This window comes from Botryllus schlosseri, chromosome 10 (genome assembly GCF_051294905.1).
Source record: "Botryllus schlosseri isolate E-star chromosome 10, Bs_hap1, whole genome shotgun sequence".
Taxonomy (NCBI): domain Eukaryota; kingdom Metazoa; phylum Chordata; class Ascidiacea; order Stolidobranchia; family Styelidae; genus Botryllus; species Botryllus schlosseri.
In genome coordinates this window covers 27,578,595-27,606,518 of record NC_137245.1, presented here as the reverse complement: position 1 = coordinate 27,606,518, position 27,924 = coordinate 27,578,595, and the positions used below count along the sequence as shown (strand labels likewise).

At 41.4% G+C, this 27,924-nt stretch overlaps 1 long non-coding RNA gene and 1 pseudogene across 2 annotated transcripts; both read left to right on the top strand.

Annotated features, from left to right (window-relative positions):
- Nucleotides 1–731: 731 nt before the first annotated feature.
- LOC145448913 (uncharacterized) lies at nucleotides 732–3,108 on the top strand. Its single transcript, XR_013918066.1, has 4 exons — nucleotides 732–2,432; nucleotides 2,496–2,600; nucleotides 2,672–2,900; nucleotides 3,048–3,108. It is a non-coding gene; the product is annotated as an uncharacterized LOC145448913 (long non-coding RNA).
- A 6,973-nt stretch (nucleotides 3,109–10,081) lies between these two features.
- Nucleotides 10,082–27,200, top strand: LOC145448428 (tyrosine-protein kinase yes-like; annotated as a pseudogene). Its single transcript, XR_013917903.1, has 11 exons — nucleotides 10,082–10,286; nucleotides 11,426–11,525; nucleotides 12,592–12,692; nucleotides 19,281–19,384; nucleotides 21,279–21,428; nucleotides 21,829–21,987; nucleotides 23,013–23,146; nucleotides 24,928–25,050; nucleotides 25,587–25,872; nucleotides 25,930–26,075; nucleotides 26,146–27,200. The product of XR_013917903.1 is annotated as a tyrosine-protein kinase yes-like (transcript).
- The last annotated feature ends 724 nt before the right edge of the window (nucleotides 27,201–27,924 follow it).

Genomic DNA, 27,924 nt, shown 5'->3' with positions numbered 1-27,924 from the left:
TCAACATTACTTCTCAATTCTCAAATTTGTCGCATGCAACATTACGTTGCGCCCTGAGCCTACATTTTACCTGCAATGCTGGCACGCTACCTAACAATCGCAAGTTGAATGGCTATGTCGGCAATTCTAATTTGTAAACGTGAACCTCACTTCCAAATGAGTATATATACATTTATCGATGGTGGGAATGCCTTCCTAGGTGTTGGAGGTTTATATTGGCTCCTACTAGTCCTCGGATCTGCAAAAGCAGTATCTTACAAAAAGTGGACCGTGCTATAAGTTGGCATCTCAGGAATCAAAATATGTTATATCGGCATGGTATAAAATTATCATCGATAACGAAGACATGGCAAGAATACGACTACAAATAGAAACAGAAAAAGGTCATCCACTACGTCACGTCCCTGTTCTGCCTCCGGTTCTGATGGGGTGACAAGTAAAAGGTCACCTTCGGCCACACCTCAACATCACGGTCCAATAGCCCGAGTCTAGTTATCTATCTATCACCGTCCTAAATGCTACTATATGTGGGCAAACTGGCGTATCACACCCATTGACGGTGGAGGCCCCAGTTTCATTCATGGCAGTGCAGTAGCAAGTTACGAAGCGTCGCAGATTTATGAGATTCTCCGACCCTATACGTTGCTGTGCTCAGAGCGTCTTTACAACAAAAAGCCAGAAAAAGACCCAATCCGTGACCTGATGGGGATGCCTAATTGAGATAACGTTACTACATCCTTGCATCTGTTCACTGCATCGGATTGTACATCGCGTGTCTTGATATCGTAAATTCAATAGAAACTCCAACAATGACACACTCAAAATTTGGATTTTTGTTATACTTCGACCCAGTTTAGCGCATTTGCTCGCGGCACACCTGAGCAGTCCAATTGGCACACTAGTGTGCCGCGGCACACCGGTTGGGAACCACTGCACTAGGCAGTCACGCAGAGGACGAACTTTATAAAGTTGTCACTTGTCAGCCGATGTTATGAAGGAAATATGTCTTACACGCCAAGATGGTGTAGATACGGCGTTCCACTGACGATGTTCAGTCAGGAGATTTTTCTCTTAATTGGGCCTAGTGTATTCTATTTCTTGAGGGCAGGAATAGATCATGTCCTATTCTTATGTTGTCGTATGTATAAAACATTACCATCACCAATCAGTGTGCCCTCTGAACATTTCAAAATTCAGATCGGTCATAATTGGTTTTGCATTCAGGTTGGAGAATCATAAGATGAGGGTATCGTAAAATTATGGCTTCAGGATTAGTATGATTACATTATAATGAATACATGTGTTTTAGGGTCAGCCGCGGAATTGTGGGTTAAGGTTAGGTTTGCGTACCGTTGGATTTCGGTTAGGCATGATGAATTTTCCTACAGTACCCGAACCCTACACCAGTTTTGAATGTCATGAATTTTGTCATGTTCATGGGGAACCCTGACTGGTGGTATTCGTGTTGTGGATAAGAAATTACTGTTATCCCGAAAAACGACTACAGCATAAAGTGCTTTTCAACCTGTGTGAGGGTTCGTACTTGTGCGAATGAAAAGAATTTCAACCAAATAGTCAACCAATGTTAAGTGTGAAAGAAAAACTGTATTTCCAGAGTTGAACTGGAAAGTTGGCCTTTTTTTAGTCGACCGACCACGGAGTCTGAAAAATTTACCATTTTTTTCAGGATTCTACTTATCCACTATTCTATTTCTGAAAACTTTGAATAAGTGTCCCCCTTTCCCGAATCAAAAATATGATAACCCTACCTTGTAAGTGATAGTGGGCGATGCCAGTGTTGATTTGAATGCAAAGTATTGGAATTTCGGCACACACATTCATATAGCGTTGACATAACAAGTCGATTTAGTGGAAAAGTGATATTGTTCATGGGTTCGCCCTTTAAGCTTCGAAAGAAATCACTGCACGATACCCCCAGAAAAAGCAACGAAGACCTTGAGAACAGCAGAAGTGCGATATCTGTGATTTTTCTACTGCAGTGATTTTAGTATTTGATTAATCAACAATATGATACGCTGAATGTGAAATAATGATGCTCTGTGACTACAGGAAGCTCTACAAATACAAAAGTGATAAGCTTTTCATTTTCTTTTTGTGTAATAAATTCCAGCTGGCTGGTGCGAATTAAATTGTTTTTCAAAAAAAGTGCAAATTGAGCTCAAAAAGGTTGAAAAGCACTAGTCTACGCTATTGTCTTGCTCTACCCAGAGTCTTCGTAATAGTATATAGAATATACATTGCCATTATTGCAAGCTGCAATGACATCGAGAAGTTGTGCCGTTTCATCGGACTCACCTGGTTTTCTGCAAAATATATGGTATATTCATTTATGGAGAAGACTGAGAAGATTGTCCACGTCCAATTGGTCCAAAAAACAGAGTGCTCCAGCAGTGTTGCAATGGAAAAAGTTGGTATGGAGCGTGCCTTGGATGTTATTATTTGAATCTTTTTTTGCCTTACTAACCATTTCTCAGGACTGAAAAAAAAGTTGGTGTCTCTGGGTAAGAAGAAAGGTATGGAAGACTTGCTACTATGGACAAGAAGCATCACTAGTCACTTGTGGTGGTGCTGTCAGCAGTGTAAGTCTACATATCAACTATGTCTGACATCACATATTAGGAACTTTTTATATAACAATATGCAATTGCAGGTGCTAAAAAGAAGATGGATATCTCTTCTGCATCACATCACCGGCGAACATGAGTGGACAGTTGATGGGGAGACATATTCCTGCAGCTATGGCACTTTGACTGGGGATAAGAGCCTAAGAACTAGATGGTTGCAATGTGGATCTCCTAGTTTCAAAGCATTGAAATCTTTGATAGAAAACAAAAGTTTGATACGGGATTTGGAGCAGATGACTCTGTTCAAACATACTGGTAATTTGTTTTTTATGACTCATCACATCTGCACACCAGTTATCGGAGCATGGTCAGATCACTAAATTTCACACCTTCCTTATCACATCTGCACACCAGTTATCGGAGCATGGTCAGATCACTAAATTTCACACCTTCCTTTTTTAGGATCATTGGAAGTTTATCACAACGTCATATTGAAATTTGCACCTAAACGTCTTCATTTTACTTGCGAGGACGAACGCGGACATGTGGCCTGAGGCGATTATGGGCTCAAATGCAACTCATACTTTTAGATTTCTATATCTCCCCTTTAACGTGTCCGGTCAATACCGGGGGAATGCTATTTCCGAGAAAGACACTACCGAGAATGTCTATTATCGATAATACTATTGCCGAGAATATACATTACCGAGTAAGATACTACCGAAAATGAACATTACCGAGAAAATAATAAAATCATTCAGCGGCATTTATAACGATGTGATTTAGAACACTTGTAAGACGCGATGCGCGGTCAGTGCCGTCAGGTATTGTTCCCCACGCATTATTGCTGCGCTATTGATCGAATAATAGAGCAGGACGATCAGAAATATAAAGGAGCAAAATGTCGGGCAGACGTTACTCATCCAATCGAACAGAATGATCTTAAAATGTATACCGATATGTTAGATGCCGACTTTGATATATCATTATCATCCACGAAATTGGGTTCTGAGTGGATATGATATCGAACTGAAGTCGACGAGATCTTATGCTTCGCTGTATGTTGTCTACGTCGCAACCACCTTTCTGTAATTAGAGCTGTAAAACCAGTTGCGTATGTCACTAGACCTATATTCTATTAAAACTGGATTAATATGTGTATGCGCAATGCGCACGTAATCGTTAATATGAACATTGAACAATTGCGTTGTAACACGATACGCGGGTGTTGTCGCTGAAGTCTGTTTGCGGAAATTCGATGTCATTTAGTTTCACTGTGTCACTATTAAACTAGTACGACATAACAATCGCTTTTAGCATACACTTAACGACGTTGTCTCTACTAAATCACGGAGATAGGAGCGAAAGCATCCGAGGCCCGAGACGCGACAGTTCAGGCTAGCGAGGACATCTGGCGCACAAGGCTTATCGCAGATGTGATTATTCAGGCCAGCGATGATATCGTGTGCACAAGGTCCAGCTAAATTCATTGAAGCCAGCACCCAAGCTCCATCTCAATTTGGTGTTTAACTTTATTTTTACTGCCACCGTGACGCAAGCAATGACATCAAGTCGACATTCAAGGAATTTTGATCACCGATGTTAAGATTACCGAATAGTGGGTATCTTCGCTGTCAAATCTGAGGTATAGATCTCGTTCTCGGTTACGTTCTTCTCAGTAATGTCCATTATCGGTGCCGTCTTTTTTTGTAATATCTGTTCTCGGTAGTGTGGTTTTCGGCAGTGTCCGTCCTCGAGCGAGATAGTTTAGGCGCTTCTTCGATATACGCCCGAGATCAAAACAGTGCTCCCTATGACACCCGTAAATGTTTCCCCATGAACACAATATAAATTTATAAACGTCAAAATATTTTTTTCTTCATTTGAATAGACGGATATTAGGGTTGGTGGAATGGATATATTGGTGTTGGATGTGGGTTAGGGTCAAAGTCGGGGTTAGGGTATCCCAAGATTACGGTTGGGGGAGGGGGGTATTAGGGAAGAGAAACGAGGGAGATTAGGGTTGGATGTGGGTTAGGGTCAAAGTTGAGTTTGGGGTATCCCAAAATTAGGGTTGTGGGAGGGGGATATTGGGGTTAGGGTGATATTAGGGTTGTGGAAGAGGGGATATTAGGGATGCGGGAGGGGGATATTAGGGTTGCGGGAGGGGGGATATTAGGGCTGTGGGAGGGGGGATATTAGGGTTGCAAGAGAGAGAGAGAGATATTAGGGTTGTGGGAGGGGGATATTAGGGTTGCGGGAGGGGGGTATTAGGGTTGCGGAAGGGGGGATATCAGGGTTGCGGGAGGGGATATTAGGGTTGTGGGAGGGGATATTAGGGTTGCGGGAGGTGGGAGAGGGGATATTAGGGTTGCGTGAGAGGGTATTAGGGCTCGGGTTAGGGGATATTGGGTTGGGGTTAGGGTGATATTAGGGTTGTGGGAGAGGGGATATTAGGGATGCGGAAGGGGGGTATTGGGGTTGGGGTTAGGGGGTTGATTAAGTTCAACGTTGGGGTTAGATTACCCCTAACCGGGGTTTAACCCACCTCCAATCTCCCTTTCCCCCAACCCTAATAACCCCCCTCCCACAGCCCTAATATCCCCCCTCCCGCAACCCTAATATCCCCCTCCCGCAACCCTGATATCCCCTCCCGCAATCCTAATATTTCCCCTCCCGCAACCCTAATATTCCCCTTCCCTAATCTTTGGATACCTAACCCCAACTTCGACCCTAACCCACCTCCAACCCTAATATCTGTCTCTCCAAGGGCAAAAAAAATTATTTTGACGGTTATAAAATTGTATCGTGCTCATGGGAAGCACTTGCTGGTGTTACGTGAAACACTGTTTCGATCTCGGGCGTATATCGAAGAAGCGCCATAGTTTAATGGTTATGCGTCCGGCTTCTCGAGCGGTAGGTCGTGGGCTCGATCCCCGGCCGGGTCATACCAAAGACTCGAAAATTGGTATCCGCAGCTATCCTGCTAGACGCTCAGCAATCTCAGATGGCATGGAGGAGAAAAAAACGGGGGCGCAGACAAGATGACCTCATGGGGCCGTATCGCAACTCCGTTGTCAAAGCATCTCGATGGTGCAGGCGCAAAAGAATATCATCTCTCTCTCTCTCTCGGTCATGTCTTTCTCCGTAATGTCCATTCTCTAGGTCTTGTCATTCTCTAGAATCTAGGCAATGTCCATTCTCGGTGATATACATTTTCGGAAATGTCCATTCTCGGTAACAGTATTTTCGATAATGTCCATCTCGGTAATAGCATTCTCGGTATTACTATGGAATCCCCCTTAAAATGCCTCCGTCACGCCGGCTCGGGTTATTTTCCACAAAATGTTTCGAACTAGCTCGTTCAGTGGTCCTCAACCGGGGGTCTGCGAAACCTGCAAATTGGTTGATATATCTAATTTTTAATTTTTTTAATTTGAGAAATCACGAGACTGCCTCGCTCCGTAACTATTAAAACTTCGGGACCCACATAAACAGAATGACCGTCTGAGATGAAATATTTTCTGCACAAGCTCATTTCAATTGTCAAATTCCCAATAGCCCAAACATATTGCTGTTTCGAGATGTTTTGTTAGTTTATTCTAAAAAGTTGTTTGTAAAAGTCAATTTTCCTGTGATAGAGCCTACATAACCGGAATATATTCCGGAATAACTTCAAGATGAGCTGCTAGTCGTTAGGATGGACGACGGACGCTGTATGTTTATTAAAAGACTCTTTCTTAATTTTGGTGCCATATATGTTGCGACTTGCGATCATGCTCGGGGATGTCGTCGGAAGCGCTGCGCGTTATTACATTTACCACCATTTTTGCGGAAATGGATTTTCGGCACTCATTCATATCAAATCGACAGCGCGGATTTTCGAGACTCGAGAAATGCAGCAACAGAATTCGCTTTAAAATAAAAGTTTCCCCAATTTTTACATAAATAGTAGCTAATGATGTGAATTTCAAGAAAATTCATATTATTACTGTTTATCACTAGCCTACAGTTAAAATTTGCACAAAACAGATGACGGTTGTACGATGATTGGGGTAAATTTGTAATAAAGTTGGGGGGTACGCAGGGGTCCGTGACGGAGCAAAAGGAGTCCGCGAAGACAAAAAGGTTGACAACCACCGAGGTAGTTTATCCCATAGCGCACAGTTTGTCGAATTCGAAGAAATAGGCAATGTGCCGCTTTTAAGAGTGAGAGCCCTTTGTACACTAAATAGCAGGGCTGTGGAGTCGGTAAATTTTACCACCGACTCCGGCTCCGACTCCGACTCCACACATTTTCAATATACCGACTCCGACTACCGAGTCTTTAAACGTACCGACTCCGACTCCGACTCCTGGGTTTTTTAACGTTCCGACTCCGACTCCGACTCCCGACTCCGACTCCAGCAGTATTACCAATTTACTTCGAAAATTATATGCCACATTGTCGGTTGAATGACTATCGTACAACCATTAAACATATGCAAACATATGATTAACGGTGGCATGCAAAATTGGTGCATTGTGCAACAGCTCGAATTATCCACTATGCAATTAACATGAAAGAATATATCCTTCCTTTTTCAAGTTTTTATAACATGGACTCTCTACTATCCTGAAATGTATGAATCATTCAAATATGGCAGATATCCAATCTTGTATAATAAAAACGTAGATAAAAAATCCAAGTGTAGCTCTTGTGTATGAGTCAGCAACTAATAAAGAGATTGAACTAACTAATTTTGTCATTGCACACTATCCTGATTACAAGCACACACACTGTTACTTACTACTAATAGGCATTGGTCACAAATGGAATTTAAAAGACCATAGCCTAAGTCTAGTTTACATGCACTTAATCAATTATTCAAGGATTGGGACTTACAGTCTTTCCTCATCATTTGTTCGACCCAAACAGCTAAGCTACACTACAAATATTTTTAATTTTGTCAAGTGGGAAGCATCGTTTGGTCATATTTACATCACTTTTACAATTTTACAAAACCAGCCGATGCATTTGACCTGTCACAGAATCATGGTATAATTCCAAAAATTGCATCAATTTTGACTGCATCGCGAAACGCATATTGCGATTTTCTTCCCTGTGCAGCTGAGTTGTAATTTGCAAGTAAGGTCTAATTTTAACTATATCAGGGGTGGGCAACATTTTCGGCCAAAGGGACACATGAGATTTACGAACCATTGCGCGGGCAACTGGAATGTTGATAACCTTTTTTTAGTCGTTCGATGGGAGTGAACCGAGTTAGGTAACATTGCAAACAAGACTTATATCAATACGCTCTAAAATTGATGACAATATGTCATGCAACGGTGCATTGGGCAATCAGGCCCTGGTCGCGCGAAGCGGGAATTTTTTTTGCAAGATACTATGACTGAATTATATCAATAAATATGTTGCTAACATACATTAGGGGTCGCATCTGTATACCACTGGGCTCATTCGGCAAGGACAGGATTATTCGACGTTTAGACATAGCAAAATCGACGGTATCAGTGAACATGCCTCTATCATTTTGTGCACATGTTTTGTCGACGATCTCGCTGCGAGTGCACAAGCGAAGCCGCATGTTGGACGACACGTTATCTCCTAATTGCGAATATAGTTAGACTCAATTCTGTGAATAATATTATTTATAATTTTCAAAAGGTGGCTCAAATACCGAATGCAAGAAATCTAATGACAATGAATCATGCGAAGTACCGAGAAAAATTTCAAGTCAAATAAATCTGCTATGAAATATTCTACTTTATGGTCATATACGAAGATCTGGGATAAATGTTGCTGGCCCCTGGATACGTCAATGCGTCAGAACTGTTGTTTTAGTCATCATCAAATTTCGCGGTCATGCTAATCAAATTTTGGTTGGCCTTGCAATTGTACCTGATGTCATAAATAATTTCGAGAAATACCTCGTAGGCCACACCAAACCTTCTCGTGTGCCAAATTTGGCCTGCGTGCCATTGGCTGGCCGCGCCTGATCTGTATGGTTATTAATAACAGTGATTGGTGGTACATAAAAATTCTATTGAAAATCCTTTGAAAGCAAATCTTTTTATGATAGAGAAGTTGGAGTCGGAGTCGAAGTCAGGGTCATTCTCACAAACTCCGACTCCGACTCCAGTCAGTATTTTCCCATCGACTCCGACTCCGACTCCGACTCCAGCTATTATAGTTTTCACGACTCCGACTCCATCAAGCGAAAATTACCCAGACTCCGACTCCGACTCCGACTCCACAGCCCTGCTAAATAGGCTTTGAAGCTTTTCGGTCAAAATGATATTTGAGAAAGTTATTCATATAATATCGATTGCTTTGTTAAAGTTAATATCTTGGTGCAGGACTTTTTCACTGTGAGCAGGCATGGATCTCATTTTGAGTGGGTTTACTGTAGTCAGACAAAGCAATAAAATAAAACCCAATAACTCTTCCGTATCGTTAATCGCAGATGTGAATTCGGGATGAAGGAAAGGACGTAGTTAATTTTTGTCCTTGATGTTTTTGCGGCATATACACCGACTCATGATATACATACACACGATCTATGCATATGCAAGCCATGCGTGCATGATGGGCATATATGCCGCTTGACAAAGAAGGTGCAGATATAGTCTTGGATGGCTTTCTGAGTCTTGCATCAATCCTCCATGCTATCCCACTAATGCATGGGTGCCTAGCAGGGAAGTCATGAAAACCAGTACTACCAATCAGGTCTTTGGTAAGACCCCTCCGGGGATGTGGCGAGATAGCGTAGTGGTATAATCCAAAGCTGCAACGCCAGTGGGTTGTGGGTTCGAGTCCGACCGAGGTCGACTCCAGGATTCCTACCTAAGTGTAAGAGGTTTATCTAGGCTCCTCCTCGCCATCACGTTCGTGTGAGCGGTGTCTTTATAAAAGCCTAGAAGTGGGCCGTGCTACACAAGTCGGCAGCTACGGAATAGAAATGAAGAAAATTGGCCAAGTGTAAATGACCGTAGCAGTCGACCACACCATTAATACCTCAAAACAAACAAACAAACCCGGCCATCGATCGACACGACGATCTACCGATCAACAACATGCCCTACGGCTCACCATTTCGTTTATATTGGGGTCGAACCAGACGCTATATGAGCCAGTACCCGATGGTTGTTATAGCAACCTTGATTCGAACCCGAGTATAGCACATACAATTATCATATCGGTAATTAGTCGAATGGTCCCCACATTCGATTCAAGCTCGAAATACTTCTACCAGTAAAGTCCCAATCCGAAAAGACCGATTGGACTCGGGCCTCGCCTTACCCATTGTTTTTTACTGCAATCCTTAAAATAGGTGGGGGCCCTAGACCTAGGCAGTTTTTGAAAAGGGGTGCAGGAAGAAAAAGGCCAAGAACCACTGGTTTAATGTTTCACATAGATACTATTAATTATTAACTTCAGAGGAGATGAGTGATGTGTTAGTTCTATTCACCTTTCGCGATTCATGTTTGTTCATCTAAATACAGTCAATTATCGTAGTGTAGTTTGCTGTTGTGGAAATATGTCAAATATCCTCAAGTGCTTTCGTAGTATTTTCAAGAAAAATAATACAGATCAGTCGCATTCCGGCAATGAGCAGCAGAGCGGTCCATCTGGACAATCTCGTGACGAGTCGAATCAACCGTCAACCGATCACATTTCTACACGATGCAACCAGCAAGGTAGCTGTTTAATATTTTTCTATAGTCAGATTATGCTCTCAAGAAATGCGCAAGTAGGGATTGTGTTGTCAATGAACTGATATAGAGTAGACTTTGATGTAAATTGGGAAAAACGATATTTCGTCTCCTTTGCTTCATGTTTTAAATAGATCTCGCTAACTAGGGTTACCATACGTCCTTTATTGTTAGAAGGACTCGTCCTCCTTTTTCATGAAATGGAAAATGTCCTCCGAGGACGCCAAAATGTCCTCTTTCTTGACAATTCACCCTCATTTATCGCATTGACAGCATAGAACTCCATAAATTACGCGCATCTGGGATATGGGGGTTCGAACGGGTCTATAATAGGATCGAATTCGAAAAATGTCTTTTTTCTAGCCCATACACCAATATTGAATTAGAGCGGGTCTTTCGTGAGTCGGGAAATGATGTTTTTTCGGAACGGCATTTCTCGTAAAGAATATCCTAACTATACCCTTTTCCTTGTCCGATATTATAAATGTTATGATTTGTAAAAAGTTCCCTATTTTCCGGGTCTCTAAATATGGTGACCCCACGTGAACATTGTTCACGTACGAGATAGCCTACTTAATTTAGTCATAAATATCTCCAAGGCAATTCATCAGTTTTAGTAGGGTATCCCCTACTTAATGATTGCATAACAGCGGCTGTAAAACCTTGACCAAATATGACCGACGCATGTTAGTCGAGGCTATCGATATTAATATGTCTGGCGCCGAATAGTTCTGTTCAATGTGACGATGCGAGTCATCGCACAGGAAGTTTTTCTTGGTTTGGTATGGTACGTGTGATCGATTCCAATATCTTTAGAGTAGCGACAATCTTTACCGGAGGTCACGAAATCACAACATGCTTCAATGGCCCGCCCGAAGCTGACTTGCGAGAACCTCCTGAATAGTCGTAGCCGACTATATATAGCCTTAACAGGTTTCAAGTTTTATAACTACCTGTCCTAAACTTGCACAAAGACACCAGAACTCGATCACCTTATGCATATGTAACACGCACGCACCAAACCACGCACCACTGGCCAAATTTATACATTAACTTCAAAATATTTCCGCTGTTGCCGAATAGTCGCAATATACACAGACAAAGCATTCATACAACTTGAACAGGTGATGCAAATCGGTTCGTCGCATTGTATGGTTATGACGCAAGAACGGAAGATGATTTGACATTAAAGAAAGGCGATAATCTGTTGATTCTCAGCAACACGTAAGTAAATTAGAATTTGCGAAGTATGATACTATGCTTGAGTAGGTGTCTAAAAGTACATACACTGTTTGTTCTCAAGTTTCACAGTCATATTCCAAGTGTTGCTCTGGGATTGTTTTTATTGGGTTAGCTGTCTGCAGCATCAACACTTTGAATACGACTTGGAAACCATAATGTTGGGATGACTCGAGTCTGCCTTTCTGTATGACTTGACTTGACTCGAGTCACTTTACAAAAATCACGTGACTTGATTCGGTATTTCAAAAATGTGGTTTGACTCGTGAATCGGAGCAAAATTTACGAGTCAATTTCAAATCATCAAGTCATCGGTGGCGACAAAATAGTTGTATCTTGTATATGTTCGGTATGTTCGCAATACGCTGATGTGACCAGCGAGAACATCCGGGCATTCAATGATTGTGAGTTTTATTGATCATCTATTGTTATGTCACAGATAAATTGACCACAAACGAAATAGTAATTAATCTTTGTTCTATCTATCTCTCTGCGCAGCGTCAGCGTCAGCGGTGTCTTACAAAAGCCCAGAGGTGGGCCGTGCTATAAGTCGGCAGTTACGGAAAATAAGAAGAATATCGGCCTGGTATAACTGACCATAGTAGTCGACAAACACCATGAATACCCCAAAAACAAATCTCTCTGCGCACAGTGCTTAATGCTGAACTTAAATCAACCCACTGGTATAATTTTAAATCGAGCAAATATACTTTATAAGTACATTACTCATCAGCAATTTGAGCATAATGCTCATACTGTATCTTGATCATGGCTTATCGCGTCAAATCAACTCGTTACGACTTTCGTATTCTGTACTCTATTTTGCCAGAAAATTATAGACTGAGGATATGTATTTACTTACGTGTTTGGCAGTCCTATGCATATGTGATCGATACAACGCTTCGGTTTCATGCATATTTAAATCATTTATCGAATTAGATTAAATGCCGACTCAATCTTTGTTTCAAATAGCTAGCGAAATTCAATGACCACATTTAAATTTTTTATTGCATGCCGGACCTGCTTTGTATTCGCACGCTTCATGGTACAGAGAAGATGGTTGGTGGAAAGCGATGTCGTTATCAACAGGGCAAGAAGGATATATATACCGAGCAACTATATCGCTCCCATCAATTCAATTCAATGTGAAGAGTAAGGCCTTCTGATTTTTTACTTTTTGAAAATCTAAACTTATATTAATATTATTATATTCTTATTCACAGTAAAACTGTTATATACACACATTATCCGCGGGGAGCAACCTGCCCCCAAAGGAAAATGGCGAGATTGGAGTAATTTTTTAAAATTTCAGTAATACAGTCAAATTGTTGTTCCTATGCAATACATGAAGAGGTCAGATTACAGAATTGCGGTAGATGAAGAATTGGCATGGGTTACAGAGCAGAGGCATAGAGATGATTGAAAATGAAAAATCAAAATTACAGAAATTATGCTGTGATTCACGCGCAGAAGTGTAATTCAAGTCCAGTGGTGCATTCAAGGCCTTCCGAAGAATATGCACAGAGCCCAATAACGTGATCGTTACCCGGAATCTGTTGGATATGTCGCATGAGTTTTTTGCTTACGACCCCTGTAGTGCCAATGACGATCGGTACAATGTTTACTTTGCATCGCCACATTTTCTCACATTCCATTTTGAGGTTTGCGCATTTTGATTGTTTTTCTGATTCCTTTTGTAGTATGTTGTGATCAGCTGGGACAGCCAGTCTAATAAATAGGCCTATTCTCTTTTCTTTTTTAGTTTAATTATCATCATATCCGGCGGTTGCTCCTGATTTCGCGGTCAGTAATAATTGGTACATCACACAGAATGACTATATTGACCCACCGATATTGATGTGAGCGTATTGACCACCAATTATTTTTGCCCGCGGGCCAAATGAGAAGCAGAAATATGTTGGCGGGCCGAGTAAGAAATTTTAGAATATCAAGCGTATTGATTTCATTTCTAAATTGAAAGCAGTGAATTGCACGAATTGGGGCTCAGTGGATGTGTTGATATTGGGGATGACAAAGTGACGGTTAATTACCCCAAAAATACTTATTTGCCGTCATATTTTGAAACAATGTTAAACACGATACATTCTGAACTTTCTTTAAACCCATATCCGCGATTCTCTATCAATAAGTTAAAATGTATTTGGAATGGCCGGAACAACCCGACGTCTTCCCCCGCCCCCTCCCAAACGTTGGTCTTGGGCTTCCCATAGAGTTCTAAACCAAGCTCCAGGTGGCTTCGCCCCCAGACAAGCCGTCATCGAGATGCACGAGATGTCTTGTATACACTAATTGGCAACGTTTATGCCCTGATCGCACCAAGCGCGGATGTTTTTCATGATTCATGATTCCATCGGTCAATAATATTGGTAAATATATATTGCTGTATTTTTTAACCTCTCTCAGCCCACGTGGTGGCCTACTCAGTTTTACCGCTAGAACTGAGTGAGGTACTGTCTTGGAAATAATCGGGAGGGCCCGTTGGTAATTGCTTCGTTACATGTTGTTATTTCGTGACCTCCCGTCTGCTATGTGAAAAAATATTGAAATCGCCAGAGCATACCAAACTAAAACGGCACTCCCGATTCCCGATTGGTATTACTTCACTGGCAAATATTGCCTATGGACAATTGGACTTCGTGGTTTTCGGTCAACATAAGGCCAGTCCTGTTCGGCCAAGGTTTTCTCGCTGTCGAGTTGTTTTCCTTCACTTGGTTAATTTGATCAGCAGTTGCAATTGCAGTGCCTTCTCGGAATCCCGTGTTGGCCTAAAGTTCATTTGTCTTGGTACGTCGTGGCGCGGTGATGGCTAACGCCGAAATGCCCAACTCTAAAAACCATTAACCTCTAAATCGCGCGGCACGCGAGAAATTTTTTAATGAAGTTACATAAATTTTCAAAAAATACCCTTTAATTTATGTTCATTCACGAAATAATTTCGGGCGCCCGTCGAGCTCGCCACCAAATTGGGGGGTTTGGGGTGCGGGAGTTACAGTCCTAAAGATAATATATAGCTTATTTTCTTGGTAGCTGGTTTCCAAAAAGTGTGCAGCTTGCCGAAATGGCCACGTTGTTTAGCCAACGTTGCAGTTAATAACCATCTTTTAATTTCAACTTTCGGCTCTCTTATTTGACATCCTTTTGGGTGGTGATATATTCATAAAAATCATGTCACTGATTCACTTGTTTCACGAATTATGGATTTGGAAACACATCACGTAACAATTTGAAACACAGATCGTTTAATGTGTAATCTGACTATGGCAACAAAGAAGGTTTGGTGACTTCTTGTGGCTTTAATTCCAACGGCATAATTTGCTACATTGACTTTACTTTGAATCTGGATTAGGCATGTGACGTACATATAGGGTGCGTAATCACGGTAAGTTAATGAACAGGCTTGATAGTAAACGAATTTCCGCTTCAGTTTATACATCCTATGGTTTTAGTCCACGCAGCAACATTAAAAAGTAGGTTTGATATTTTAAATTTCAGGCAACCTTTCGCGGGCCGCACAGAATCGCTCGGCGGGCCGCATTTGACCCGCAGGCCGCACTTTGCCCAGGCCTGGTATAGACACTTATATATTGACTGCAACAGATCGCTAATGATATCATATGAGCTCGAGCCCATATCTGATAACCTTCTCTGATGATGTGTAGACTTGCACGTAGAGTTGCATGTAAAACAAACTGTGTTTTAAAACACTTTGTCTAAAACATGTTTTAAAGAGTGTTTTAAAAAAAGACCTTCTTAAAACAAAAAAAAATTGTGTTTTTTTAAGTTGTCAAATTATGCCATACTTGTGTAAATACTTCACAAAATACATGTTATATGAGCCTACGGACAATTACCACCCGATGTAGCCGACGTATATCGATATGGGATGGTTGGAACCCTCAACAGCAATAGTACATATATTTCGTCAAAGGAGCTCTTTTTACCTTATATTTTCAATTGTCAATATCAATCCATGACGTCACAATTAAATATACGTGACGTCATGGCCTTAAAGAAAACATAAAAACAATAAAAATCATGTTTTAAATTAGGGCCTTGTTTAAACATGCTTGTTTTAAATCGATTTTTGTTTTAAATGCAACCGTACTTGCACGCAATATGGCGGCTTCTCGATGTCAGATTTCAGGCAATTATGTGTCAGCCAAATATCGTATATATATTATATATCCATGCACAATGTGGTGTTTCATTCGATGCTTTGAATTTAGAGTGTACACTTGCCTGTTTATTGTGATAGCTAGTCATCGGTCCATTTTGATTCGGAATTGGTCCACCCCTGTAAAATCGTGTGAGTGGTACGCCCTTTTAAAATTTTGGTACAACTTGGGCTAGTGTGTACGAAACACACGGTTGAAGAGCTCTGTAATAGTGCATATATTTGTCATGAGTAAGTATGAAATATCACTGGGCTTTGCGGGGCCAAAATATATGTTGACGTGTCTTATTAGATCAACTTTGAGTCCTGTTCCAAGCGAAATTTATCAGAAAAAGTTTCCATTTTTTTTATTCCATACTCGTTTTGTAACTGGAAATAATTAAAATAAATATAGTATAATACATAGGCGCCGACTTGCGAGGTTACGCGTGTGCACGATATCATCGCTGACCTACACAATAGCATCTGCAATAAGCCTGGTGCGTAAGATATCATTTCTGACCTAACTATCGCGTCTCGGGGTTGGCATGCTTAGCATGCTCCTATGTCTCGCTGGTTTGGAGACAATGCGGTCGAGTTTAAACTAATTAGTGATTGTTTTACGTCATATTGATTGAAGAGAGGCATCGCGAAACTGAATAACATCGAATCGCTGCAAACATACGTTAATGTGCGTAATTGATTCCCGCTAATACTTGAACGTAACGATCAGAAGATGTGTATCATGGCTTGAGTTCTAAAAGACTACAAAGACCTGAACTACCTGAAATCGGTGCCATCAAGTAGGACATTTTGATTTGCGAAAACTGTCGCCGAGGCTGCGTAATACGCGCGCGTATTTAATTGTTCATCAGAGATCAGGGAATCGCTAATTGACAGCACTTCCGGACTCTTTGGCAAGCTTATCATACGCCCAAAATCGTCAACACGAACACCATCCTAGATCTCCTCTCCCGACCAGGCACACAAATAGACGATCTGCTTTTCTAAAATCTAAATTTTGTGCGCCCACATTAGCTTACAAACCATTCTTGAGCTAGCTAGCTTCGTGATAGTCTTCGTAATCGGAGCGCGAAATTGGAGGGATGTGCTGGACGTTGGTGTGTTGCATGCAAATTGAAATTCATTTCTACGCATATTCGTTTCTCTAACAAGGCTTTGCCAGTGAGATTAATCGGGAAATGCAGCAATACAGTTTAAACACCCATATAATGAGAAAACAATTGTCGCGACGAAAGCTACTCGATATGGTGTCAAACTCAAAACCCATTCGTGGCTGGCGATACTGATTAGATACACGCTTTCTCGTTTGCAATCATCCATATTTGTTGTTGTTTACTTGATACATTCGCACAATGTCATTTTTCAGTGTCCCTTTCGTTATTAATGTGCAGTAGGCCATGCCATACCATTGTCAAATATTGATGCATAGGAGATCCTGGGTGGCAGATATTCTGATTTTATTCGATTCGTTTGAACAGGGAACCTTCTATATTCCGATAAACTTGATTGCTGGATGTACTCGTATCGATAACAACAATATCGAATATTAAACGACTGGGCATTTGGTAGACAGTGGATTTCTATTGCTAAGATCGCGGCATGCGCCCGGAAGTGGAATTAGTTCTAGCCCAGAGGTAGCCAACCTGCGGCCGTAGAAGGAAATTTTTGCAGCCGTAAACACGTACTTCAATCAGTATGTGTTGGCGGCCGTCGATATGCAAATTGAATTAACGAATTGACCAATGTGCTCTCAAAATGCTTCGCGAACGTAAATCGGGAAATGTACCAATACCCCCAAAATCGCTGTTTTAATCTGCAAACAATTGCCGCGATGCGAGCTAATTAACGCCAAGCCAGAAACCGCAAGACACAATTACTGATTGGCTGCGCGATTTCGCGTTTGTAATCATCATTATTGTCTGCTTGAAACCTCAAGTTCCAGAGTTGCCGTGTGTAACTTGCGAAGTTGTCAAGCCAGTGCGTAGTGTATTTCGTTACTAACACGGCGCATTATGCGTTAATAACATTGATGCAGCTCCAAATTCTCAGTGACGTAAATTCTGATTTTTGTTCGATGCATTCCGTCGGACGGAGTAGTAGCGCAGTTACATTTTCGAATGATCGTACCGTTTTAATATTCCATTTGCCAATTCGACTGCATGGTTTGATATTAATGAGTGCAGGGCCGGTATTAAAACGCCACACGAATGGTTTAACGCTGCACGTACACCAGCGGCATGTAGTAAATAGGGCTGGGCACAATGATTCGAGTACTCGAATCTGAATCGAGTAATTATTTTAATGATTCGAGTCGAGTAGCAAAATACGATTTTTTCGAGTAATGAAATTATACGCTCCTCGCAACTGAAAGTCATTTTATCAACGAGAGATATTGTTTGGATGCTATTTTCCACTGTGGGAGCCTTGAAACCTTGATTGGTCGTATCGCAGCATACAAAAACATATAATACAAAGCTACGACCGTTACTAGAAAAACATTTCTGAAGTCATGACCCTCCTACAACATTGTAACTAAGTGCAATGGAATCGGTAGGGTCGAAGAAATACCAAAAGTATCTTTAAATTGCTAGATAACAGGCATTATATTCTTTGTGGTGGCACAAAAGGTACATATTGGAACTTTGACATATTACATTTTGTTGTGACGTCATAATGAGTGATACTCGATTACTCGACTCGAAGCATATTACGTGATTCAGAATCGAATCCCTCAGGTACTCGATTTTGCCCAGCCCTAGTAGTAAAGTGCGTTTTAGTGAGACGATGACGTCATCGATATGGGACAATTATGACATCACAAGACTTCACCACGTCGCAAAAAAAAGTCGGTACCGATGGTTGAATTAGGGCTACCATACGTCCTCCTTCAGGAGGATTTGTCGTCCTTTTTCAGGTTTTTGAAAATGTCCTCTGAGAACGCCTAAATGTCCTCTTTTTTGATAATTTTGGTTAAACATAGGGCAAAATTCGACCGAGATACCATAAAATAGCACTGAACTAACGCTGAGGCTGGTCTTTCGGGAGCCGAGCGAAAGTTGACCTTTTTTTTAGTCAACCGACTACGAAGTGAAATAAATTTACCAATTTTTCAGGATTTTCCTTCGGTATTCTCAGTTTGAAATTTTTGAAAAAGTGTCCTCCTTTCCCGATTCCAGAATATGGTAACCCTAGTTGAAGAGTACATTGATATTGAAATTAATCCGAATATTTTTGGCTGAGACTCATCAAGGGTAATCGTCAGCAACTACTAGAGAATTGGAAAGAACATTGTATATCAACAATGTATCGTATCAACAATCGTGAATGTGGTCGTTCATAAGGCATTCAACTAAGGATATTATACTATACCTGTAAAATAATTTATTTAGATCAAATCTGTATTGAAGATATTTAATTGTGATAGCATATCAGATCGAGCACCACAATCTAATCATGACATGCATCTGGAATGTCTTCTGAATTTCCATCCATACGTTAACAGTAACACACATGATGTTTAATCAATATACTTTGTTCTTCAGTTGGTTCTTTGAAAAAATCGGACGTAAAGACTCGGAACGTCTGCTAACCAGCTCTTGCTCTACGAGAGGCACTTTCCTGCTTCGGAAAGGCGGAGCGGTTGAAGGTAATCACACGATATTTCAATCGCCATCCATGAAATTATATCTGCGCAGTGTCACAGTAACTGAACATAGAAACGTCATTTCAGTTTCAAGCTGTATGTGGGACACAATTGCCGCGTCCCGCTTTTTTATTAATATCTGATGCACTTGCTGGAGTTTTCTTCGCGCTATGCTCGACTCAATGCGACTTCATTTTTCGATTTTATTATAGTAGCACAGTACAGATGCGAACAGGAGAGGAAAATAATGCGCCCCGTATTTAGAAATACCAACTCGGAAACGTGTGCTCCTCACAAAAGAAATTTGTTTCTGGTACGTTAGGGCGATTCCAGTATCTTCCCACTTTACCGACAATCCTGATAGGAGGTCAAAAATAACAGCATGCAACTAATGACATGACTATAATAACAATTGGCTCACTCGAAGATGCATCATCATTTATAACTTGCTCTAAGTTTTCGAAAACACCCTCTCCATGAACTCTATACTAGGGATGGTGTGAACGCGAGGTTCACGTTCGCGTTCTGTGTGTGAACCTCGGAAATTTAGAGGTTCGCGTTCACAACAGAACCTTGGTAGGTTCTGCACTGTGAACTTTTTGGTAAATAGTAATTTGGACTTCACTATAAGATCTTTGGTTAAAATATATTGCATTTCAACTGCGGGTCACTCTATGCATGGCGCTGGCAGCATAAAAAATCAAACTAAACGAGCATGCACCTTGACAACATTAAAAGTTTTACTTGCTTTTTTGTTGCAAAAATTTCTCGAAATATCCAGCTTTCCGTTTGTGAATATTTAGTGACTCTCTGCTGTGAGCTTGACCCGCAACCACACAACATCACGAGCGATATACGTATAGTCAGCGAATGATGCTTATTCAACCAATCAATGACATTGATATCGTTTTCTGATGTAAAAAATCGAGCGGGCGTACTGGGTCAATCTTGACTTCATATCCTTACTGTATCATTAAAACCAAATCCGTGCGATTAAGGTGCTGGCTACTGCTATATAACTTGTTGTTTATGGTATCGGTAGCGAGTATAGAAACCCGTTTTACACTCTGCTCAATATCAATGTAGCAATACTCAGACTCCGAACATATTGTCCGGTCTGTCAAAGACCGTTAAGGCGTAAGCTTATATTCCCTGGTAAGTCCTCGTCGAAATTGTTGGCAAAGCGACAGAATATATTGATTTTATGAGATTATTATATGCCTTCATAACCGCGGTTGATACATTTAGCGACGTTTAAAACGCCAATATGTACTTCAGCAATGTGACATTATGTGGCCCGAGTCTTCGCTAGGTATCATAGGCTATCACTTCATAGAAAGATAGGGTTGGAATTAGCAATATGACGTCACGAGGTTCACGTTCGTGTTCACACAGAACCTTTCAAAAAGGTTCGCGTTCACACGAACCCGAACCTTTCAGAGGTTCACACCATCCCTACTCTATACCGTTGACTCTGATCATTTGGGCTGAGAACGGATAAATATTTGATAGTAATATGTTAAAATACTATGACGACATTCATTCGTGAATCTGAAAAAAAAATTCGCGACTCCCAGGTACTATATATGTATACCATGACCCCACTTGCGTTTTCAGTACGTAAAGTAGCCGATATTAAAGTATATATTAGTCCGGAGTTCACCGGAATAGACATGAAAAGTTTAAAATGTGTATTTGGCGTCCAGTTATTAATTACATCTATGCCCTGGAACATAAGGCTACATAAGTAATCGAAATGCGACCGTGAATAGCAAAAATATTGGCTACCCCTGAATTGTAGAAATAGTCGATGACCGAAATGTCCGGACTAAATCAGCCATACTCCTGAGATGGTGGTTTTCCAACTAAATATGAATCGCCATCTTATCCATTGAAGGAACGTTCTCGTTATCTGTATTGGATGAAGATGCGTCTCACGGGATAAGCGTCAAGCATTATCGTATTCGTAAGCTTGACAGCGGTGAATTTTATCTCACTGCAAGGGCCCAGTTCGATTCACTGAAGAGTCTTGTTCAGCACTACATGGGTGAGTGACTGAATTCGCGATCATTTGAAATCAACATCCACACGGTATGAGCCGCACATTATCCACATAAGCTGGGCCGCAAATCTCTGCTAATTGTACTGCATTGTTCTGACTCCCTCCTTTTGTAGAGTCATATAGCTTTCTAGCAATTGCTATTCTTGGACATGAATTAAACAAGAAATGCTACATCTAGGCAACTGTAGGTATATGAATTGAATCAATATTCCCAGTTTAGCAGATTATAGCTAGCTCTGATTTCCCACTAGCATGTTGTGACGTCAAGAAAATCTTCGATACGTTTTACCCTCTGATGGCCGATACCGATATTATCAATCTGTGATATCAGCTCGATATTATCGGCAAACCGAAAATAATCGGTCGGACTTGTAATGCCGCGTAGGTGGTCCGGACGGTCTGTGCTGTCGCCTGACGTCATCCTGCCCCATTGCCGAAAACCCGCAGACCATCGGAATCGCGAAGGACGTCTGGGAGATCTCGAGAGAGCAGCTTAAGCTGCAGAAAAAATTGGGAGCCGGAATGTTCGGAGAAGTGTGGAAAGGTCATATGAACAAGCACTTCGCCTTTTAGTTTTCATGTTGGCACCCAACATTCTGTTCTGCATGTTTCTTAATTCTAGCTGGGCGCAATCGTTCGAGTAGTCCTAGCCTAATTGATTCGAGCAGAGAGAGATGATTTCTTTTCGAGTATTGAAATTATATGCTCCCCACCGCTAAGAGTTATGTGGACGACAATCATAGTTTCGATAATACTTTTCATTGTGGAAACCTCGACACCTCAATTGGTCTTAGACTTGGACTATGAGAATCGCGAAGGGTGTCTGGCGAATTCCAAGGAAACAGCTTGAACTACAGAAAAAAGTAGGAGATGGATGTTTTGAAGTAGTTTGTAAAGGTATTTTAGGAAACCGGGAAGCACACACGGGTAAGAGTGACTTGTAAATATCGTATTAAGGTCGCCATATTTTGGAATCTGGAAGGGCCGGACACTTTTTACAAATCAAAGAAGTTAAATTACCGGACTCAAAAACTTCCCATTCCAAAATTAGTAATAGAAATCTTGTTTTGCTGACTTAAAAAGGTCATCCTGTCATCTGCGCCCGGATTACCCACTTTTTAATTATACTGATGTGGTGTTGTCTAAAATATGATCCGCTCGAACGGCCGCATTACAGATTTCACGTCATTTATGGCGTTTTTTTTAGTTCAGCCTGTCCATTACCCTGACCGTCAATGCTATAAAGAATGACGTGTTTTCAAAAAGGAGAACATTTGGGCCTCCTCAGAGGACATTTCCGTTTTCCTTAATCAGGAGGACGAATCCCCCCAAGACAAGACGTATGGTAACCTTATACGTAGTTATTTACATTACACTGTCGGGCGTAACCGGAGATTTTGCAAGAATATAAAGTATCAAAGTTAGGCGTGAAGTTAGGTCTAAATATGTGATTTTACGTACACAATTTTGTCACAAATCAGCAGATTTTTTGGTTCGGAAGAATTTAAGTGGCATGATGTGCTGTGGAGCCAACGTTATCGATACTAACGTCACTCTGATGGGAAACAGGCTTATGGAATGGCACGACAGAAGTGGCCGTTAAAACTTTAAAGCCTGGCACGATGTCTCCGGAGGCCTTCTTGGAAGAAGCCAAGGTTATAAAAATGCTGCGCCATAAGAACCTCGTCAGTCTTTATGCTGTGGTGAGTAGCCGTAGCTGTTTTGGTCGAACCAATCGAGACGGACTTACAGCATTCCCGTGGCAACCAAATGGCCACGGATTTTTTGTGGCAGTTCACAAATATTCCGTGGCCGGCCGTAGCGAATTTCATGGCCGACTTGGCCGGCCACGAAACGTCATTGGCTGGCCATGCTGGCGGGCCATCAAGGAATTTCATGGAAGGCCGTAATATTCCATCTTAGCATTAATGATCAGTAATTTCGTTACCCAATCGTGGTATGAATAAGTGTGTTTCAACCGCCGGTCCGTGGCAAGTTCATTGCCGGTCTGCCGATTATATTAGCATTCCATATCTCAATTCCCATATGTGGCTTTTGTCAATTAATCAGAGAATAAAATCATCAAATTTTAAATTGATTTCGTAGTTCGGAACGTATCTTCTGCATGGTGCCGTAATAGACATAGGTCATAAGTCCATGGTGTATACTTAGGGCATGCGTCACAATGGTGCAAGTGATGATAATAAATAACCTATACAACTTGTTTCCGACAAGTTATATGTGAAGGCTTCGAAAACTTTTACACAGTCGTCTTTGAATAAAGCGAAGCTTGGCAAGCTGCCATGACCGATATCGAAAATACCCCTTCTCAGACACTTCCAGACGAAACTAGTCACACTGAGGCGAAAGCCAAAGTACGTCAATACTGTAGAGCGACCTGGAACACCGAATATCAACGAAATGATCGAGGAGGTCACTATCGAAATTTCCACAGATCATTGACTGATGGCCACTTTCCATCTTTGCATCGACATAGGCTCTACGAACGATTAATATTTCGGCTTCGTACATACCATTGCCGCCTGAAAGCGCATTTATATGAAATTGGATGTAGCGACACCGACCTATGCGACCATTGTACAGTACCTGAAACAGTCCAGCATTTTTGCTGCACTGCAATCGATATGATTTTCATCGGAACTTTTTATTCGACAGGGCGTGCGAGCTCAAAATCACTTCAACACTCAAAAATCTATTGATCATCCCCGAAATGTTATCCCATGTTGCAGAGTTTGTTCTATCTTGTGGTACTTACTTGTTAATCGGTTCTTGCCCATATTTTGGTATATCGATCGCACATTCTAGTCCGTGACACACCTGGCCTCACAGGCGAAAAGCGTCACTCATTTTTTCATCAATAATATTTAGAAAAAAAAACACATCAAAGTAGCATTTCTATATAAAGATGCCGAACAATAACAATTAAGTTGCTTAAGTTGAATTCGAAAAAAAGGTTATTTCCGAACAACTTTAGTAAACATGTAATTTTGAACCCAACCCCAAAATCCTCAATCAAGTTATGTGGTAATGCAATTTAAGTACGTGCAATATTAGTGGCAGTCGTATAGCCGCCAAGTTCGTAGTGTAAATAAATATGATCTACTCTAGTATAGTCGAAGTGGGTGAAACGGACGTATTTTGATCCAACTAGCTGGCCGAAAATCACGAACTGGGCATGGACTGGTGGCCGGCCATGATGAATATGGCCGGCCACGAGACAACGCTTTTTCATGGCCGGCCACAGAAAAATCTGTGGCACGTTAGCGGTCACGGGAAAGCTAACACCCCTATATTGACCCGATCTGCCCTTTGTTAAGCATTTTCAACACAAGGTTATGATAACTGAGCCGGTCATAGTATGTATACACTATAGAGATTGTCAAACGTTGCCATATTTGTCTAACTTGATGAGATCGCGGCCTCCAGCCTCAGCAGATCACTTTTCGAACTGCAATTTTCGCAGGTTGCAGCGGAACCGATCTATATCGTGACTGAATTCATGTGCAACGGCAGTTTGTTGGATTATATGAAGGATGGAGACGGTAGAACCAGCAAATTGCCAGAACATATTGATATGTCAGCTCAGGTCAGCATATCTCCAGTGCAACAGATAGGATGTTTGTCAGGTTTGTGATGACTCGAGTCGCGATTTGCTGATGACTCGACTTGTCTCGATTCATTTGCTTAAAATACGGAAAGGACTCGACTCGACTCGTGTCAATCTGTGTCTCGAGACTCAGACGGGATTTCGTCTATATTTGCACTCGTACTTGAAAATGTGGCCAGAAACTGTTAAAAGTGAGGAAAATTAGCATATTATAAATGCGAAGCATTCGATATCACGAAACAGAGCTACGAAAAATGGGTTTAACAAGACTTTAACTGGAAACTGAGCCGTCAACACAATGACTTGTACTCGGACTCGAGTCATAATACCAAGGCCCGGACTCGACCTCTGCTCGCTGACTTGGACTCTGACTTGACTCGATGGTGAATTGAAAATGACTCGACTTGACTCGAGTCAAAACTATAAAAGTGAGATTGACTTGTGACTCGAAGACATCTGGCTTGGTTACATTCCTGACGTTTGTTGTCCTGTTGTGAAGGGCCCTATTTTCACAGATCGCTTCCGGTATGGCGTATCTCGAAAAAATGAATTACATCCACCGTGACGTCCGTGCTGCTAACGTATTGGTCGGCAAGCAACAGGTGTGCAAACTAGCTGGTTATGGGCTGGCCCCTCTCATCGATGACGACGAATACAACGCCAGGCAAGGCGGTAAATTCCCAACCAAATGGACGGCGCCTGAAGCAGTGCTGTACGGCCGATTCACCATCAAGTCAGACGTCTGGAGTTTCGGGATTACGCTCACGGAAATCGTCACGAAAGGAAGGATCCCATACCCTGGTAAATTAGAAGCTGGTCTTGTTGCTCACTGTCACCAAACGAACTATTTCGTTTCAGGTATGATGAGCAGAGATCCTGTGGAGATGGTAGAAAGAGGACACAGAATGCCGAAAATGCAGGGTTGCCCCGACTCGCTCTATGAGCTGATGCTGCAGTGCTGGCATAAAGACGCAATGGCTCGTCCCACTTTTGAGTATCTGCAAGTACGCTCATGTTTTGTCCTCGTGCAATGAATCAACTGCTCTTTCTGATTGCATCCTATTTCTACACCAGGGCTTTCTCGAAGATTACTTCACTGCCAGCGAACCAATAATATTTAGAGAAGCTGATGATTTATAGAGAGGGACATAACTTCAAAGCGCAGTTGGATTAATCGGCTGGACAATCGGATAGTTGAATGAATATACCCTGTTGAAATAGCATGGGATTTTAAGGCCATATATTATACGTCAGTAATGCACGCATTCGGACGATTCCGTACCTCCCGCGTATCATTGACATATTTTCGGGCAACATGAAGTCATTATGCATTTTACGTATTCAAATTAGATGAATTTATATTTTCGGTTAACAGAGCACTGATTAAACATATACTCTCTAAATTATTTTGTATTGTAGAAAAATGGGTGTAATCCATAGACTGTATAGAAGAGCAAAGGTTCTCAACAAGCGGACTTCATGACATTTCGGCGCCATTATCAAGCCACACGAGACCAACATCCAACACGGATGAAGATTCGGCCAACATGCGACCCCGCAAATCGTCTTGGCATCGGCGGCGAGAAAACCTTAGCCCAAAAGTATAGGCTGCCGCCTCCGGTTGACCGATACCTTGAAGATTTTCAAGAGATATATTGGATCAGGATTCTGGATTTTAACCAGACATGAGTCTGGCAAGTTTTTCCAAAATAGGATTTGATCCGGATTCGCGTTTATTGTCTGAGTGCCGGATCCGGATCAGGACAGGATTCTAAATTCTCAGCGCATCAATTTGACTTTGTATTTGTTTACTTTGATATTTTGTAACGACTTGAACTCGACTAGTTTCTGCATTGCACCACAATTCCGAAGAATCCTAGCAATCTGTAATACATTGTCGGAGATAGCCTAACCTTTGCATCAAGCCTCGAAATCCCAATTGCTGACAGTAAATTCAATTCAGTGTGCATGCTTCCTCTTCACATCGCCTGGGCCAAGGTGGGTGTCTGATTCCATAGACTATACTCCAAGTCGCTTCGACACCTTCCTATATTTTCATTGTATCGCATTTTTGTGGTGTATTGAACTGATAAAAATTGCTAATAAACCAATGATGATGATGATGATGATGATGATGATGATGAGGTCGTAATCAGAAAAATATCGACGACCACCATAGAGGTGATAAAATTAATCATCGTAGGTACTCAAGTAGAAGTAGGAGAAGCGATTACCAAGTAAATAAATAAACTAAAATTACAGGCTGTTTGTTGCTTTAAAAACTATGCCGAATCGAAGTAGTAGTCTAGAATCATCAATCATAAGCACTTGAGTAGGCCCAAGTAGTGCAAATGGGCAGAATCTTCAATACAAAATTCTGAGTGTCAAAGTAAGTAGCTTTGGATTGAAGGACTGGAAGTGGAAGTAGTCTACAAATGTAAGCTCTTGAGTAACTAAGCGCTTGTAGTAAGATCGTGGTTGCTTTCACAACTTATTTAACGTCCAATTGCAAAATAATAATTATTAGGTAATTACAAGGTAATTACAAAGTAATAATTATATTTATTACTTTGCAAGTGGACGTTAATTAAGGTGTGAAGGCAACCAAGATCTTATTATTATTTATACCGTCTGCTATCGGTTCAACGAATTGGGCGCAAGTAGGTAAAACATACCTGAGTACTTTTGTTAATGACCACCTTTTGTTAACGACAGTTGTAATAGATGCTTGCTAATTCTTCTACAGGATTTATTTTTTGGATCCGGATTTAAACATTCAAGACGGAAACAGGATCCGCATTGGATCTGGTTTATGTTTTATCAAACCGAATCAGATCCGGATCCCGAAAAACC